The 17,101-nt window shown below is 38.6% G+C and overlaps 1 long non-coding RNA gene across 1 annotated transcript; it reads right to left on the reverse strand.

The window, feature by feature from the left end:
* Positions 1-1,349: 1,349 nt before the first annotated feature.
* Positions 1,350-16,958, reverse strand: LOC107057105. Its single transcript, XR_003073076.3, has 4 exons — positions 16,740-16,958; positions 4,489-4,619; positions 2,309-2,400; positions 1,350-1,642 (listed from the first exon to the last, which is right to left on the reverse strand). It is a non-coding gene; the product is annotated as an uncharacterized LOC107057105 (long non-coding RNA).
* Between the last annotated feature and the right edge of the window lie 143 nt (positions 16,959-17,101).

Genomic DNA, 17,101 nt, shown 5'->3' on the forward strand with positions numbered 1-17,101 from the left:
AGTTCCAACTCCTTTGCTATAGGCAGGGACACCTCCCACTAGACCAGGTTGCTCAAAGCCCCATCCAGCCCGGCACTGAATGCTTCCAGAGAGAGGGCATCCACATTCCTTTCTGGTCAACTTGTTCCAGTGTCTCAACACCCTCACAGTAAAGAATTTCTTCATAATATCTAGTCTAAATCTACCCTCACTCTTTTAAAAAACATTTCCCTTCATCCTATCACTACATGCCCTTATGAAAAGTCCCTCTTCAGCATTCCTGTAGGCCATCTTCAGGTACTGGAAGGCCACTTCCACGTAAGCTGCCCCCAGAGCCTTCTCTTCTCCAGGCTGAAGAGTCCCAACTCTCTCAGCCTGTCCTCATAGGGGAGGTGCTCCAGCCCTCTGATCATCCTCGTGGCCCTCCTCTGGACCTGCTCCAACAGCTCTATGTCCTTGTGTTGGGGACACCAAACTGGATGCAATACTTCAGGTGGAGTCTCACAAGAGCAGAATTACTTCCCTTGACCTGCTGGTCATGCTCCTCTTGGTGCAACCCAGAATACAGTTGGCCTTCTGGGCTGCAAGATGTCTGTACATGTTCAATTCTGTACATGTTGTAAGTTATGTGACCCCTTGTCTAGCTCCCACGGAACATGCCTGGTTTTCTTTAGCAGACATCAAGACAATAGTCCTTAAAAGCAGAACTAGTGTTTGTTTGGTCTCACCCTCCTACTTGTTTTAGGGTTCCTGAAAATTCTCTTTACACCAAGTTTTACAAGATATGTATCTATGTAATGTTTTTTTTTCATCTAGTATTATTAATATTAATGTATTTATAGAAATATGTTACAGGTACATATTTAAATTTATCTGATTCTCTTCAAGTTATAGCAGGATAGATGGAATCAATTAGGTCTATGTAGAACCTTATCTTTCTTTCTCTATTGAGGGGATCCTAGGTAACTTAGACAACTAATTTTAGAAGAATTTAGGTAAGATGAATTGCGCCATTAGTAGCTAATGTGGATTCTAAATGACATATTAGCTGGAGAAAATTTTCCACTGACAAGCCCAGATAGCTCACAACCCAGAGTCCTAAAATCAGTGACTTTTAGGATTGTCTCCTGCAAATGTCAGATCTGAATAACTCTTTGCATATGGATAATTCTGAAGATTAAAATCATACTGGTATTTTGTGAATATCCAAGAAGTCAAGAGGGATGAGCAGGTCAAAAGAGATGTGCTAGGTAACACCAGTTCTTGGCAAAATGGTGGAGAAATTATAAAGATTCTGATGATAAAAATAAAATGGAAGATTTATAATTAATACACAATATTAATATCATTTATAATTAAGCTTAGTACAATTTTTATGAAAAACAGGCTTTATTTATTTATTACAGTTATTGTTGAAGGGAATACATTGTGTATTTCTGCAAAGCATTTGATTTGCTATACATGACATGTTGATAAAAGTATAAGGATATGCAGTGTCAGTAAAGTACATCCTTAAATGGACTAAGAACTGTCTCACAGGTCTCAAAAGTACTTATCAGCAGGGAGTTATTACTGATGATAGCATTTTTAGGAAAGGTCTCTAGAGAGTAGTCCTAGTTCTTAGTCAGCTTCATTTTCATCAGCTCTGTGTTCTTCATCAAGTCTATTAGTAGAAATAAATAAAAATAAAATCAGTGGTGTTAACATTTGCAAATGGTCTGAAGAGGCAACGAATGCAAAAAACAATCAAACAAACAAACTCTAATCAACTAAACAGAGTATTCTGGATTGCAAGCGAGAATGCTGAGCTCATCAAAACACACAAACTGTCAGAAGGACAAAGATGAGGAATAAGATGGTAGACTTTAATTAACAGGACAGAATCTGGATCCTGGAAGACAATGGGAGGTTTTAATAGAGAGGGCATATTATTTCCTTGTGTTATCTGCTATAACAAAATTTTTACGGTGTTTAAAATCAAGAGCTATATATAGGGAACATGGAGGCAATTTTACCTCTCTACACAAAAATCCTAGTGTGTGCAGTTGTGGTTTCAACACTTTGTAAGAGTTGAAAGAAAAGAGGAGAGAAGAATCACAGAAGTGACTTAAAGCTTGAAGAAAATATTTCAGTGTAGCAGAGATCATTGTTCCATCACTGATTCAGTGGCCTTAAACACCACTTCTTCTGTGGTATTATCCTGTCAATCAAATTGCTGGCGCCTTTGAACAAGATATATATATATATATATGTACTTATGTAATCTCTCAAACAACATTTTGTACTGGTGCCCTCAAATTAGATTTTTATGTTCACTTGTATTACTCACCTACATAGGATGAAGGTTAGAAGATTTCTTTTGGTCAGTTAGTCTCATCCTTCTCAGGAACATTCTAGCCACTGCTGCACTTATGTTTGTGCCTGGATGCAAAAAGAAATTATAGCAGCACAAAGAATGTGAAGTATATATATGTAAGTCCTTATGTATTAAGCGACTGAGTGAAGAAACAGAATATCTGAGAGAGTTTTGCAACGTGATTGTTAATGTGGGTAGAGCTAAGTTGGATACTGTTCATCAGAAATTACCCAGTACTAAAGTACATTCTGAGAGCTGTGTTTAACTTTAGCTTATCAAATAGAAGGTATCCTTACAAGAATGTATAAGCACATTCAAAAGAAAGCAGTACTAAGCATTAAAGGCTTCCCAGTGGGAACAAGCAAAAACAACAAATTCTGTGTGGCCATTAAGGCCAAAAATATTCAAAATAAAAATTGGGCACATTTCTGTTTTGCTATTTTGTTAACAATGAGTCTGTCAAACAACAAGAACAATTGTCAGAGGAGATGGAGGTTTTCATTGTTGATGTTATAAAATCAGTAGCAGATATCTCTTGGAGGATGGATTCAGATTTCCTTTAGGAGTTACTGGCCTCTATAAAAGTATTTATGTAAAGTTTAACAGCCTGTGCTATAATGAAAGTCAGACTAGAAGATCTAGTACTGTCTCCAAAGGAAATAATCTATGAATAAACTATAATAAAAGTATTAAATGAGAAATTGAATTGGAAAGCTCCATTCAAATGTCTTATAAATCAAGCCAGTGGCTGCGTTTCTTTCTTGAAATTCTGGGACTGAATCTTTTTTTAATTTTCTACTGAGGCTCAAACATTCAATCATGAATCGACATGAAACATACATATCTCTCACATCTCTCTCTTATAGTGCCATATATCATGGAAATATGCAGAAAACTGAACTGAGTGGGAAGGTGTGCTGTAAGATGGGATGCTAGAGCTGAAAGAAATCCTACTAAGATCAAAGAGGTCGACTAGAAGAGAGAAAGAGGACATCTATCATTTGTTAAACGGTACTTGCAATACTGTAACTTTTTTGATAACTGAGATTAAAGCAGTAGCATGCTCCATTCATGCTTTTGCAATGCTGACATGCTGCTTTGAAATTAATCCACATTTCTGCAAGTTTGAAAGACGTTTACAAAGCTGAAAGGAAACCTAATTGCTTTGCAAATTGTAATGATGTTGACTTACTAATTAATTTAAAGAGGTGATTTCATGATTACTGGCTACCATTAAATTGGTTGGCGTTTATTTTTATAGAATCATGCAACGTGTTTGTTTTAAACAGCTACATCAATTTCCCATATAATTGCAAGATCTGAGGGGAATAAAATTGAAACATATAGCAGGAGACAAATGCAGGAGCTATATCTTACAGATATAATAGACCGATTTGTTCTGTGGCTTCTAACTGTTGACAAGTCAGTGGAATGAAATGTGCTTTCAGAAGCTGTGTGGCTGACATCATCCTATTCAGCACAGAGCCATCTATGTGTATTCCCTCCCTTTGAAAGTTCCAGTAGGTGATGCTGAATAAGCAAAAAATACCTTTGAATACAATAAAAACAAACTATGGGCGAGAGAAGCTGAGTCATGGAGAGGAAAAAGAAGGAAAGATTAAAAATAAATAGAAAATGAATTAATGAAAAGATGCTGCTCTGTGCAGTCAGGATATGAGATAAATCACAGAATGAAAACGAAGACTGACAAAATAATGACAATGAGAAAGAATGAGAAGTGAATGCAGAAGGGTGAATCAGACAAACAGAAAGTCTTACCACTAGGAAAAAAGAACGAAAAAAGGCAGAAACAAGATGTAGAGTAACTCAGGCAGAAAGCAAATCAGTTTGAGAAAGGTAAATAGAAAGAAGTGATTCATCGAGTGACAGATCTAAGAGATGCAAATTTGTCAAAGATAGATAAGGTGGTCATAGGTAGCACTGAGGGTCATAGCTAACAGAAAATGTGTAAAGGATCATATTGAGGAAGGAATAATCAGTTTTACTAGGTAACAGAGATAAAGAGCAATCACAAGCAGAGGGAAGAACTGTTGCACCATGAGCTTTCATAGCCATGTTACAGCAACCTCTCTGCTGCAGCTTCTGATGCTGAATAGATAATGGCAGGATGGCCTGAAAAATTAAAGACAAACCTTTTATTTTCTGTAAGTCCACGCTGGTCGGAAATTGGCTTCTTTTCTCATTTGAAGATGAGTATCTCATTTTCAGATATCTGATGGTTGTCTCTTTGGTCTCTTTGCCTTTTGTTTGCCACATTCTCCTTCTAGGGAGTTACAAAGCCAATGCTGTATTTATTCAGTTGCAAAATGAAAACAACTTCTTCTTTTTTTTTTTTTTTTGTAAAAAGGCTTAAAGATTTTTAGAACCTACATTTTTAAGAGGTAATGTCAATTCTACGACTCCCTTTCAGAACCTAGGAGTGAAACTTGACCCTTTTTATTTTTGATTCTCTGAGCAACTTTTACTTGAACTGAATTACAGCTTTGGGTTTGTTTAATCTGCTGATCTAAACAGGACATAGTTGGCATGAAAGAGCTGCTGTCTTCAAAAGCTTATTTTTAACAATGCGTATGATCTTTCCTCCTAAAAATGACTCACTGTGAGCAAAGCACAGCCTAGCTACAAAGAATTACTCTTTTTCAGAGTGACTAAATGAATTACATAACCTTTTGTGTTTGAATAGAAAAAGGCTGTGTACCCTGTCCCTACATATTATTGACAGGATGGAAAAAGTGTAGTGGTAGATTGTACTCCCCAGACTCTTTCAGCTGAATGTAATAGGATATCGAGAGTTTTACCCCCTTTCCTGTTTACACAGCATTTGACTGAGTCAGGGCCTGTGTGCCCACAGGTGGCTGCTTCCCTGGCCTCTTAGAGTCACCACCTGAGCCAGGCAATGAATCACCTATTCCTGGACCCCAGGCTTTTATGGACCCTTGAGAGGGTGCCACTATCATAGTACCTCATTTGCTCTCTGTGACCGCTCTGGAATACCTTTAAAACATCTGGGCAAGGACTTCCTTCAAAATGCTTAAACCTCAATTTCCAGCACTGAAACCAACTCATTAGCTTCAACAGCAGCTGCTTGGCCTTGTTGTTGAGCCACAGAAATAATTAACGGAGTGAAGTATCTCACTTATGAGGAGAGGATAAGGGAGCTGGGTCTCTTTAGTTTGGAGGAGACTGAGGGGTGATCTCAGTAATGTTTATAAATATATAAATGGTGTGTGTCAGGAGGATGGAGCCAGGCTCCTCTCAGTGACATCCAGTGATAGGGCAAGGGGTAATGGCTGCAAGCTGGAACATAGGAGGTTCCACAAACATATGAGAAGAAACTTCTTCCTGGTGAGGGTAACAGAACACTGCAACGGGCTGCCCAGAGGGGTTGTGGGGTCTCCTTCTCTGGAGACATTCAAAACCTGCCTGGATGCATTCCTGTGTGACCTAATCAAGGCATTCCTCCTAAGGCAGGGGGACTGGACTAGGTGATCTTCTGAGGTTCCTTCTAATCCCTGACATTCTCTTATTCTTTGTGTTGTGGGAACTGCAGCTACCAGAATTTAATCTCTTTAGGATCTACAATCACAGGTCCAGCATACTGCAAGACCAGTTGCACTGGAAAATGGTAGGGAGACTCAAGCATCATTTAAATTCCATGATCTGTACCTGCTCTCTCATCCATGTTTTTATTTCAGCTCCTTTCATTTTCCATTTTATCTCCCAGGTGAGCAGGAGCAGACAGTGCCCTAGATCATGATGCTCCACTACCTCCAGCCATAACAACATTTGTGGTCAAGGGTTTGTTGTCAAACAGCTATGAGTTGTCAGTGATCAGTAACTTTTTGTTCTGACTACACCATCATCTTTAACTTTATCCATTCTTAGAAAGCTATACATTCAAATCTAGGCAAATGGTGGCAACTGCATTCATCATAAAACTGCACTGTAATGTGCTCTTCAATCAAAAAAACAGCTTTTTAATAGTAAAGCTTTATGCTTTATTATTTGCATTGACCTTAGTGAGCAATAAATATTAACATATTCTTTTACCCTTTTATATATTGAATAAGAGACATCTTTCTCCAACTATTCAATGTTCTCAATCTGCTATTTTTAGTTTATTAATCCTTCCACTTAATTTCAGATTGCAACTTCTCATCTACAGTTCTTGTTTGTCTCATTTCAGTAACATTTTCACACATAAGCCTTTTGTAATATTTTAGTATTCTCAATAATTAGTTTGTTCTAGCAATGCATGAAAGGCTTTCTAAATGCTTCAAATATTTAAGAGTTACTTCAGATACCTCAAAGACTTTGTGCCAAAACTTCTAGCATCCTACCTGCAAATCTTCCTAGTATGTTTGTTTTGAGCCATGAGCTGTGCTTTAATTTTGATCTTAGCAGTGTGAGAGAGAGAAATGTTATTTATAGAGGTACTTTTGTTTCTACTGCAAATGTTCACATTTATATTTATCTTTCACCTATAGTGTTTAAATGCTTCAAAAAGAAAGATTCAGATTTTTTAGAGCTTAATGTTCTGCATAGTTGAAATATATCTTTGTAATTTGAACTATCTTTACACGCTAGTAGACTATGTTAATGCTTATTTGCCATTGGACTTTCTAGTTTTTAAGTGGAGACTGAATGTAACTATGATGAGGCAAACCAGAGATTTCTGGAAAACCAGCCATGTATTTAAAATGCCAAAACAACTGTCTGCTAGTTAAACTGTCAATAAAACTTATCTTGGTGTTCTTGGTTACCTCTCCACTAGTAAGAACACCTTTATTTACAGACACAGATCTTGGATATAGAGGCATAGTGATTTTGTCCATGGATGATGGATCTGAACTAGCATGTGGAGTAAATAAGCCACAGTGTAAAGATAATTAGCAATTGGAACTAACCAAAGAACTTAAGTATGGTTGAACTGGAGATCTCTCTAACGAGACTGGGTGTTCTCTAAAGGATAAGTTTTATTACAACACCAGCTACAGGAATTAAAAAAAGAAATTAGATTTTAGTAAATTACATGGATTTTATGTTGTTGAAAATATAATTAGATGACCACAGGATCTTTTTTGTCATAAATGTTTCAGAATGTCCATGATGACTGTGATAGATCAACTTTGCTGTTGATCAGGAAATGCTTCACAATCTGTGGCTAGATGTAACAAGTGGTGCGTTAAATATTGTACGTTGTAGAGCCCACGAAACTAGTACAGGATGACAGAGAAGTGCCGGCCTAGGGATTCTACCCTGGAGAAATGCCTATCATGCTTCTAGCCCTGTTGGGAAGCCTTACAGGGAAATGTTTCAGTACCTGCTGAAAGCTTTTGAGTTAGATTACGTCATATTAGCAGCTAATTCAAATACAGTGAATTTAAAAGAAATATTAAAATGCTGTTAAACTTTCACAACAGAAAATGGATTTGGGCAGATGAATTTATTTTCAGAATGCTGCCAAAAAATATAAAAATATTTGAATAACAGAAAGCATAAATTGCTACGCTACATCTGACCTCTCTTTTGGCAACAGAGAAAAGAAGAGCACTGTCATAAGTATAGTGGCTTTCTTGATCTCTGCATCTCAGTGCACAGCTGTTCTCAGTGATGGGAGGCTTGCAAGGAAAGACAAATGAGAAATATGTCATGCATACAAATCCCTAATACACTATCATTCTTGTGGCTGATAGCCCCAGCTAAATGCCTCCTTCTTAGAGTGATGGAGAGTTGTAATCTGCATACCATTGATTTGTGCAAAATAAAAGACTAATTCTGAAACACAGTTCATTAACAATTGAGCATGGAGAAGAGTCTCCTCAAACACTCTGCTTATTTTGAATATTTGAGATGTTTATCAAGAAAACTCTGCAGAAAGTGTACATAGGTATCTCTGGCACTGGGGTGTGTAATCATCAACAATGCCTGTCCAGCAGCAACAGAGACCTTTGTGTTTGCTTCTCTTCCTCCCTCTTCTGCACTTCCTCTCCTGCTCTCCCATAGAAGATCTGCCCCTTGCTGCACTGCCATGCAGTAAGAGTCATGAGACCACAAGTGGACTCACTTTCAGCAAACAGCTGAAAGATGCTCTTTTCTTTCTGTAGCAGGTTAAATAGGGGATGATCAAAGCATATCGTAGCCTGTCAAATTACATTAGTAGCTCTTAAATGGGACTTTTTCCTCTTACTGGACATTTCTCTTCTGTAAGTTGGGTGATTCCATTCTACTCTCAACTATTTCTGAAGCCATGTAAGAACATTTAAAAAAATATTCCCTAGGAATTTCTACTGCTCTTGTAAAGAATTTTGTTATATACATATATTTTCACCTAATATCTATACAGTTAGATCTCAGATATATAGATCTACTCAGTTTCTGAGAAGCAACTAGAAAGTTTTAGCAGCCTCCTGCATACCCAAAATGCAACCTGCTGCTGCTCACACTGAATGTGCCGACCTACAGGAGATGCCATGCTATGTCTAGGCAATGCTAATAAAATCACCCATTTTCTCCAAAAGAGAAATCTGCATGCAACTGTTTTCTGCTTCAGTGGAAGAAAGAATTCTGAAAGAGACACTATCAATTTAATGCATTTTAATTTAGTGAAAATTGCATTTTAATTTAGTGAAAATTGCAAATGCACCTAGAATTTTAGCAATATACATCTTACAAAATTATTAAGTAAAAATATACGTTCATAGTGCCTTGCTCAGTATTTTTAATGTGATTCATCGGCAAGAATGACCGCTGTTGAGACAGTATCGGACTGCAGAGCAACTAAACACTGAGGTCTAACTCTGGAAAGGAAAGTTCCCTCGGGATGCTCCAGACAACAAGGACTGTTGGAGCACCACCTGCTGCACTGTCACAAAACTGCTGCACTATCTGCTGCTGGGGCTAGCACTCCACGAAAAGGAGAATGCACGTGCATTTTCATGATCAGGCAACATATTTCTGATCTTTTCTACTCTTCTGCCGTTTACAGTATTTAGCCTGTGTTGGTAATCAGATCACAGAGTCCAGTTCTGGGCTCCACACAGGATCAGCCAAAGATGTCTATGAACACTTGCCCAGACGCTCCCTGAACTCCGGCACTGGGGGCCGTGCCCACAGCCCTGGGCAGCCCGTTCCATGTCCACCGCCCTGTGGTGCAGCCCCTGTCCCTAACCCCAGCTGCCCCTCCCCTGACACAGCTCCATGCCGTTCCCTCGGGCCCTGTCGCTGTCACACAGAGCAGAGCTCAGCGCTGCCCCTGCGCTCCCTGTGAGGAGCTGCAGCCGCCATCAGGCCTCCCCTCAGCTCCTCTGCTCTGTGCTGAGCACATCGAGGGGCCTCAGCCGCTCCTCATATGTCTCGTCCTCCAGACCTCTCACATCTCTGTAGCCCTCCTTTGGTTGTTCTCTCATAGTTTCATATCTTTCTTTACACTATGGCACCCAAAACTCAAGGTGAAGCTGCACCAGTGCAGAATTCAGTTCTTCAGTTAACAGAACATAATAGATACCTAAGAAATGAGATGAGGCTCACAATAACTCCCCAAACTATGAGATCTGTATGCATATCCTTTAAGATTGGTAATATGGGTGATCTATTTTTCTACTGGATAATTGCTTTCATTATGCACTGCTTGCTTCTATTGTTATCTTAAGCACTGATGGATGAAAATTTGTTATACATTATATAGGTGCTTAATGAAATTTCTGGAAGAAAGCTTATTGTTGAGCTAAAAGAATTGATTTCAACTCTTGAGTGCAAGCCCGACATTTTTCCCTGTTAAGTGTTTTCACTAAGGCTAGGAAAAATTAGAAAATGCAAAATGTCCATTGTATGTAGCCTAAAATAGAAGTATGCTACCGTGATATATAAATATGCTATATACATAGCTGATAAATTAGGACCCACTATAGTAGGTGTAATGTAGTGCAGATAAGATGGAAGAATTGCACGTCGAAAGGAGAAGCTGAAAATGTATGGAAATTCTGTTATGGCATGAGAAATGGATGTCAATGAGAAGAGATCAATGTAATGCCTGTTCTTTGCAGAATATCAATACAGACAGTATATTAAACTGTATTTGAAAAAGGTATCTATAGATAGATTTACAGGTAGAAAGCAACATTTAAAAATCGTGCATGACTAGACAAGTGAAAACAAGCAGTATAGACAGATCCTCAACTGAAGTAAAAGAATATAAATAGACACCTAAGCTGAAAAAGAATTATTAGAATAGAGATGCATAAAATAATCAATAAAATAGTGAAGGTCAGCTGAATGCCTGTGCTTCTCCTGTTTTTCCTAGTATGGGAAGAAAAGTTAAAATAACAAGTAAAAAAATTGTTCAAAATTTCATAAAATAAAGCATATGTTGACACAAGGCATCATTAACCTACTGAGTAGCATGAATTCCCCAGAGTATGTATCTTCTGTACTTTGCAAGATATGTTCTACCCTAGCTCCCGTGTAATACAATTTGGAAGCTTTGTTATTGATCTTCAAAGCCATCATCGGATCGAGGACCCAACTTGTATCCATTCATCCGTAACTTATGAAGACAAATGAGTTCTCCTAGCATAATGCAACAATAAACAGTGATGACATTCATAAGGACTAAGGGTAGTTTTTTTCAAGCAAAGTGGATTGATGTAAGGAGAAACCACAGAAGGTTACACTTGAACCATAGTCTGATTAGTTTTAAAGTATAGAGACATACCAGTTTGCTAATGATTTCCAGCAGTAAGCGAAGCTAAGGAAATAAAACCATCAAGCATCTCAGAAAGGTGAGTACCTAAGGAGTTGAAAACTAGGGAGTGACCAACACTCCGGACAGTCATAGCACAGATTTAATTTATCTTACCGAGCACTTGGATTTTAAGGGAATAAGTTGGGTAAATTGCATATAAGATGTAAAAGATAGATGTATAATAAAGAAACATGGAATTGTACCACAGAATGACTAGACATTAATTTTCAGCCTTCAGGGAAAAGAAAATAAATTCACTAAGACCTGAACATGCTCTTCAATAATTTTATCATTACTGCCTAAGAAAGATTATCAAAAGCATTGAAGAAGCTAGAGAGCAGGAGACCTGCATAAAGTCAGTGTGATATATGGAATTCTATTTTAAATACCCACATAAGGATGGTAGAAGTGGTGGTGATGATCATCCTCTCAAAGTACTTACCTCTTTTCCCTAACCATAATGGAAGCTAAAAATAGGCATAAAGTGTGGCAAGATGAATCCCACCATTAGTAAATTTGAAAAATCACATCTTAGTTGTGTGGAAATTTCATACTGATTCATTGATACCAGTAGCTGTCAACATCTTGATATCAGCCTGGAAAGTCTACTGGTCTGGCTCAACACTGTAAGTCTTACAGCTTTATGGGAGTCTTTAAAAGCCACAGATAACTGTTAAGGAACCCCTGATTTATATGAGACACTTTCAGAACTATCCTTTATCTGAATTGTCCTATTACTCCATAATTTTCCCATTATCTCTGTTTTGATCAGAGATGACCTGCTCAGCTCAGAAACATACATTTTCATCTTGTTTATCTGCGCTGTTCCAAGTTTTTTTTTTTCCTAACTAGCAATTTTTATATTTGTCCAATACATAACATCTGTGAATGGATACGAATGCTTTTAAAGTTACTATTTTTTTTTTTTTTTAATGAACAAGGATGATTTCACACATTGTGACTGAAAAGGATACCAGATGCAGAAGACATTTCCTTTGGAGCAGACTGTAGGAAACAGAGTGCACATATATACTTCATTATAAGCACAGTGCTGAATTTTTTGATATAACTGTTGCTATCTCATGAGATCAAAAAGTTCAGCACAGCACTGTGTGCAGACACTAGTCTTGGTCCCCAAATCAGTATTATTGTGTTACAGTATTGCTACAGCTTCACTCCTATTAAAGCTATTTACCATTACAATGATACATTCTGCTTCTGCTGTATAGATTAGCTCATTGCACAGCTCTCTGAGCTTAGAACATATCAAACAATGGAGACTATATATATTAATAGTACAGATTTTTAATCTAGCAATTTCTACAACCTCTCTCTTAAAAGAAAGTGCAAGAAAGCAGGTGTTTGTGATTACCTTGTCTAACTTACAGTCTCTCTGTTTCTCTCTTTTTTCAGTGATTTTGGTTCTGCTCCTTACAATCCAGTCTGAGAAAAGAAGCCTCAGAGAAGGGCAATTCTTGCACACGTTGTAAAGACTGATGGCTTCACTGAGCAGAAAGACCCAATAAAATCTTCATTAGTTCTGCTTCTCAGAGAATGCTCTGTTTGGTGGAGAGACCTTTAGAGCCCAAATCTGTCATTTTCAACATTCTCATTTTCCATTAAGCAGAACAATTTACAAGATTAAATGCAAAGAATATATCTTATTTTTCATCATTATTTGGACTGTTCTTCATCTGTTTCTGACTCTCAAAAGCTGATATAAAAATGAACGGACTTCATTTATTTTACCAGTAAGTGGCCCTATTTCACTCGGTATTTTTTAAATACATTTTTTTTTCTTCCTGAAGTAAAATAAAGAGGTCAGCATTCACAGTTCAAATCCCAGTTCCTCTGGATTCAGATCCCATGAACAAAGTGCAGTATGAGTGACAGTTTGGTTAAGTCAGTTTAATAATCTCGGGTATCACTACGATTTCTTGATGCTGAATTACTGTCAAATAAACCATCCTTATAATCAGTTTAATCGCCTCTTTTTTTCTGACTTCTACATTGAACACTTTCTGAAAGGATTTGACTGTGCTTTTAGAGATGGTAGATAAATGAGACGTACTTCTCATCCAATAGATGACTTGGTTGGTGCACAAGCATTTATGGTCTGAATTTAGAACAGAGTATGTATGGCCAGCACCTCAGTTTTAGCAATTTTCTAATACATACAGAAGAAAAGAACAGACTCATGATGGTTTTCTGACTCTCCATCTGGTTTTACACTGACCACAGCCCCAGGATATACCTGACCATTTTAAATAAATTATCTTTGTTTACTAACTGCAAAGAACTAATGATGTCCTTTTTAAAATAAAAATAATAATAATATATAATAAAAATAATATTAATATTATTTATGATAATAATAATAATAATAATAATAATAATAATAATAATTTTATTTAGGATCTGGGAGAAGAGTGAGAAAAGAAAATAGTCAAACAAGGTCTGCAAGGTCTTGTTATGAAAGTTGGAAATATGTCAGAAATTCAGGTGTGGTGGGTATCCATGTAAGATTATACACTTCATTCTGAAGACTATAACATAATTGTAATAAGTTCGATGTGAAGCTTTATTATTTGTCATCTGATACTGCTAAGGTGAAAGCAGGGAGAACAGTGCAGGTTATTGCACTGGAAAATTGTGTAAATTTTCACAGAAGTAAACTCACTCTTAGTGGGGTCACATGATTCAATGATAAAGAATCATAGAATCATAGTATGGTTTGGGTTGGAAGGAACCTTTAAGATCACCTAGTTCCAACTCCCTTGCTATAGGCAGGAACACCTCCCACTAGACCAGGTTGCTCAGAGCCCCATCCAGCCTGGCCTTGGATGCTTCCAGGGAGGGGGCATTCACAACCTCACTGGGAAACCTGTTCCAGTGTCTCACCACCTTCACAGTAAAGAATTTCTTCCTAATATCTAGTCTAAACCTACCCTCTTCCAGTTTAAAATCATTTCCCCTTGTCCTGTCACTACACACCCTTCTTAGAAGTCCCTCCCCAGCTTTCCTGTAGGTCCCCTTCAGGTACTGGAAGGCTGTTATAAGGTATCCTTGGAGCCTTCTCTTCTCCAGGCTGAAGAGCCCCAGCTCTCTCAGCCTGTCCTTGTAAGGATGTGCTTCAGCCCCCTGATCATCTCTGTGGCCCAGAATACTCTGTATATAGTGGCGTATACTCTATATCTTTGCATTAGATATAAAAGATTCTGTCATCAAAATAAAGTACATCTGTTCCTTTACATTCGTTTTCTCCTTGGTGCTGACTATTAGGTGACTAATAAAATTATATGAATCCAATGTGAGGTGAGGGAAGGAAGGAAAAGAGTCTGTTATCTAATGTTTCATAACAGGATATCATAAAGATGACAATAGCAAGCACTTGATTATAATGGTTAGCAGAAGAGGAAGAGAGCCTAGCCAAAGTATTTCAGAGAGAGCAGAACCCTTCCAATGCAGAACATTGCCTCTATAAACAAGATAAATCACAGTTAAAATCTGTTAAAAATAGTTAAATGGGTAACAACAAAAATGTATGGATACATATACACTAAATCCAGTGAAAGTCAGGGAAAAGTTCTTTGCTAGAAATCCTTTATGACAGAAAAGATTTCTGACTGCTTCTTGCTCCAGTCCCTGCTCACAAAGTTAGCAGCCTGTCAACAGTGCTGCTTCAACTGTTTCTGAATTAGTGCTCTAAACTGAAGTTGTGAAATTATCTTGCTTAAAGACAGCCCTCTTCCAATGAAAACAAACTAAAAAAGTTCAACTATGAATGTTTTTACCTGGGGATTCTTCACAGGTCTGGTTTAGCAAAGTAAGTTCACAGATAAGTTGAGATAAGCTCTCAGAATGAAGGCTAGTGACCTGTCCATAAGGCAGACAAGAAGATAAAATCATAGAATCATAGAATGGCCTGGGTTGAAAAGGACCACAAATATCCTCTAGTTTCAACCCCCCTACTATGTCCAGGGTCACCAACCACCAGACCAGGCTGCCCAGAGCTACATCCAGCCTGGCCTTGAATGCCTCCACGGATGGAGCATCCACAACCTCCTTGGACAACCTGTTCCAGTGTGTCACCACATTCTGTGTGAAAAACTTCCTCCTGATGTCTAACCTAAATCTCCTATCGTAGTTTAAGATCAACCCTCCCTCCCCGCCCCCCCGTCCTATCACTATCCACCCTCATAAACTGTAAACAGTCATACCCCTCTTAGGACCTTAGGGTCACAAGGAAAGTCAGAAGGAGCAGAGAGGTCACGAACCTTTTGAGGATCCTCTTGTAATCCAGCAAGGGCTAAAGTAAAATGAAAAATCATAACCAATTTCTTGTTTCTAATATTTTTGCTATGCATACTAAATGTTGCTACAATTCTCAGTAGAATGGAAAAATTAAGCTTGTGTCTGACTTACTTGGCTGTGAAATAGAACATAACAAATGACATATTTGCTAGTTTTTCCGAAATTTTCATTTAGAATTCAGTTTTTTTTGAAGTATTAGAAAGCATGATCAGAAAGTAGAACATTTCTATCTTTAGTGTAAGAATTAAGAAATAACCTGAAGTAAGATACACTAATGATCTTGTAACTTTTTGGTATTTTAATGATGTTTGTATAAGGAATCAGAGGTTTCTCTTTGGATCAGATGTTTCTTAGATATGACCCTGTGTCCCTTGACTCTGCCCTAGGATTCATTCAAAGACCAGAGAAACTGTGTTGGAGTATTCTCAGTTCTGCAGGGAAAAGGTAGGAGTTTAACTCTGTCATAGAGTAATCTCTCTCCTTTACGTTTCCCTTCCCTTTCCATTCACCTTCCACTTCCCCTCTCTCCGTATAGAATCAAGTTACCATAAAATAGACTCAAGTACTCATCCCAGAGAGCTCCTTTCAGATTCCTTGGTTTTACTGTCAGTGCTTGCAATGGCACACTGCCACTAGTTCTAAACTAATCTGCAGATGGGTTGCTATCACTTGAATTTTTTAAGAAAGAAAACATTACGTTAGCAGCGTTCTCCAGCATCAGAAACAAAGGCTCTCTCCTCTCCCTGCACCCTCTGTAGGTTTCTTAACCCATTAAAAATAAGCCTTGTGCCCTTTTTGTTCTTGGCAGCCTTACCAGCTGCCATCCATGTTTGCAGCTGCTCTCATGTTTGGCTTTTAAAACATAGGTAGCTTGAGTCCACAAGCACTTTCAGGGGATGATGTAATCCAAGGCAAAACATTTTGGGTTGATCGAAATTGACGTTTGAGGCTTTGTGCGTGCTGCTCCCCCCCCTTCTGCCACATGGAAGCAAAGAGCAAAATGGCCCATTATTTGCCTAAGTGCTGGATTCTTGTCAGCAGCATTTTACCGCTTAAATTACAGTGCATGAAGGCACAGGGACACAGAACCGGAGCATGTCTTTCTCTGCTCAGTAAGTGCATGTAATGAATTATTAGTGCAGTCACTGCCCCAGCAGACACCAAGCTTTCCACCAACACACAGCCTGGTTTGCACCCTGTTTGGCCTATGCAGACCATGCCCATGAGCAACATGCTTATCCAGAAGAGAAATAAGGTCACTTCTATTTTATTTGTTTATTTAGAATCCACTTTTGCTTTCAGTAACCTGGGACAGGATAAACATACCTGCTTATATACATAGGCTTCACCCCTGCTGTCAGAAAGAGGGCACAAGCAGTGTGAGCCCCCTCCCTCATACTGCCGGGAGCCATCAGCTGAGATGCTTCCCCATTGGTAAACAAGGGCCATAGGGCGGCGGCCATTTTGGTGCCCCCCTGGCGAACAGTGAGCCGGTATGAGAGCAGAACTCTTCCCGCGACCCTGACACAGCACCCACCAAATGGCAGCACTGCCCGGGCCCTTCCCGCCTTGGGGCAGGAGGTGTGGCAAGGACCCGCCCCTGCACGGCACCTTCTCTTCTAATTGGTGGGTTCGGAAGAGCGCTCTCTTTCCCTTCCAATCAGAGCTCTGCGTCCGTTGCTAAGCAA

The sequence above is a fragment of the Gallus gallus genome, chromosome 1, assembly GCF_016699485.2.
Source record: "Gallus gallus isolate bGalGal1 chromosome 1, bGalGal1.mat.broiler.GRCg7b, whole genome shotgun sequence".
In the NCBI taxonomy this organism is placed as follows: Eukaryota; Metazoa; Chordata; class Aves; order Galliformes; family Phasianidae; genus Gallus; species Gallus gallus.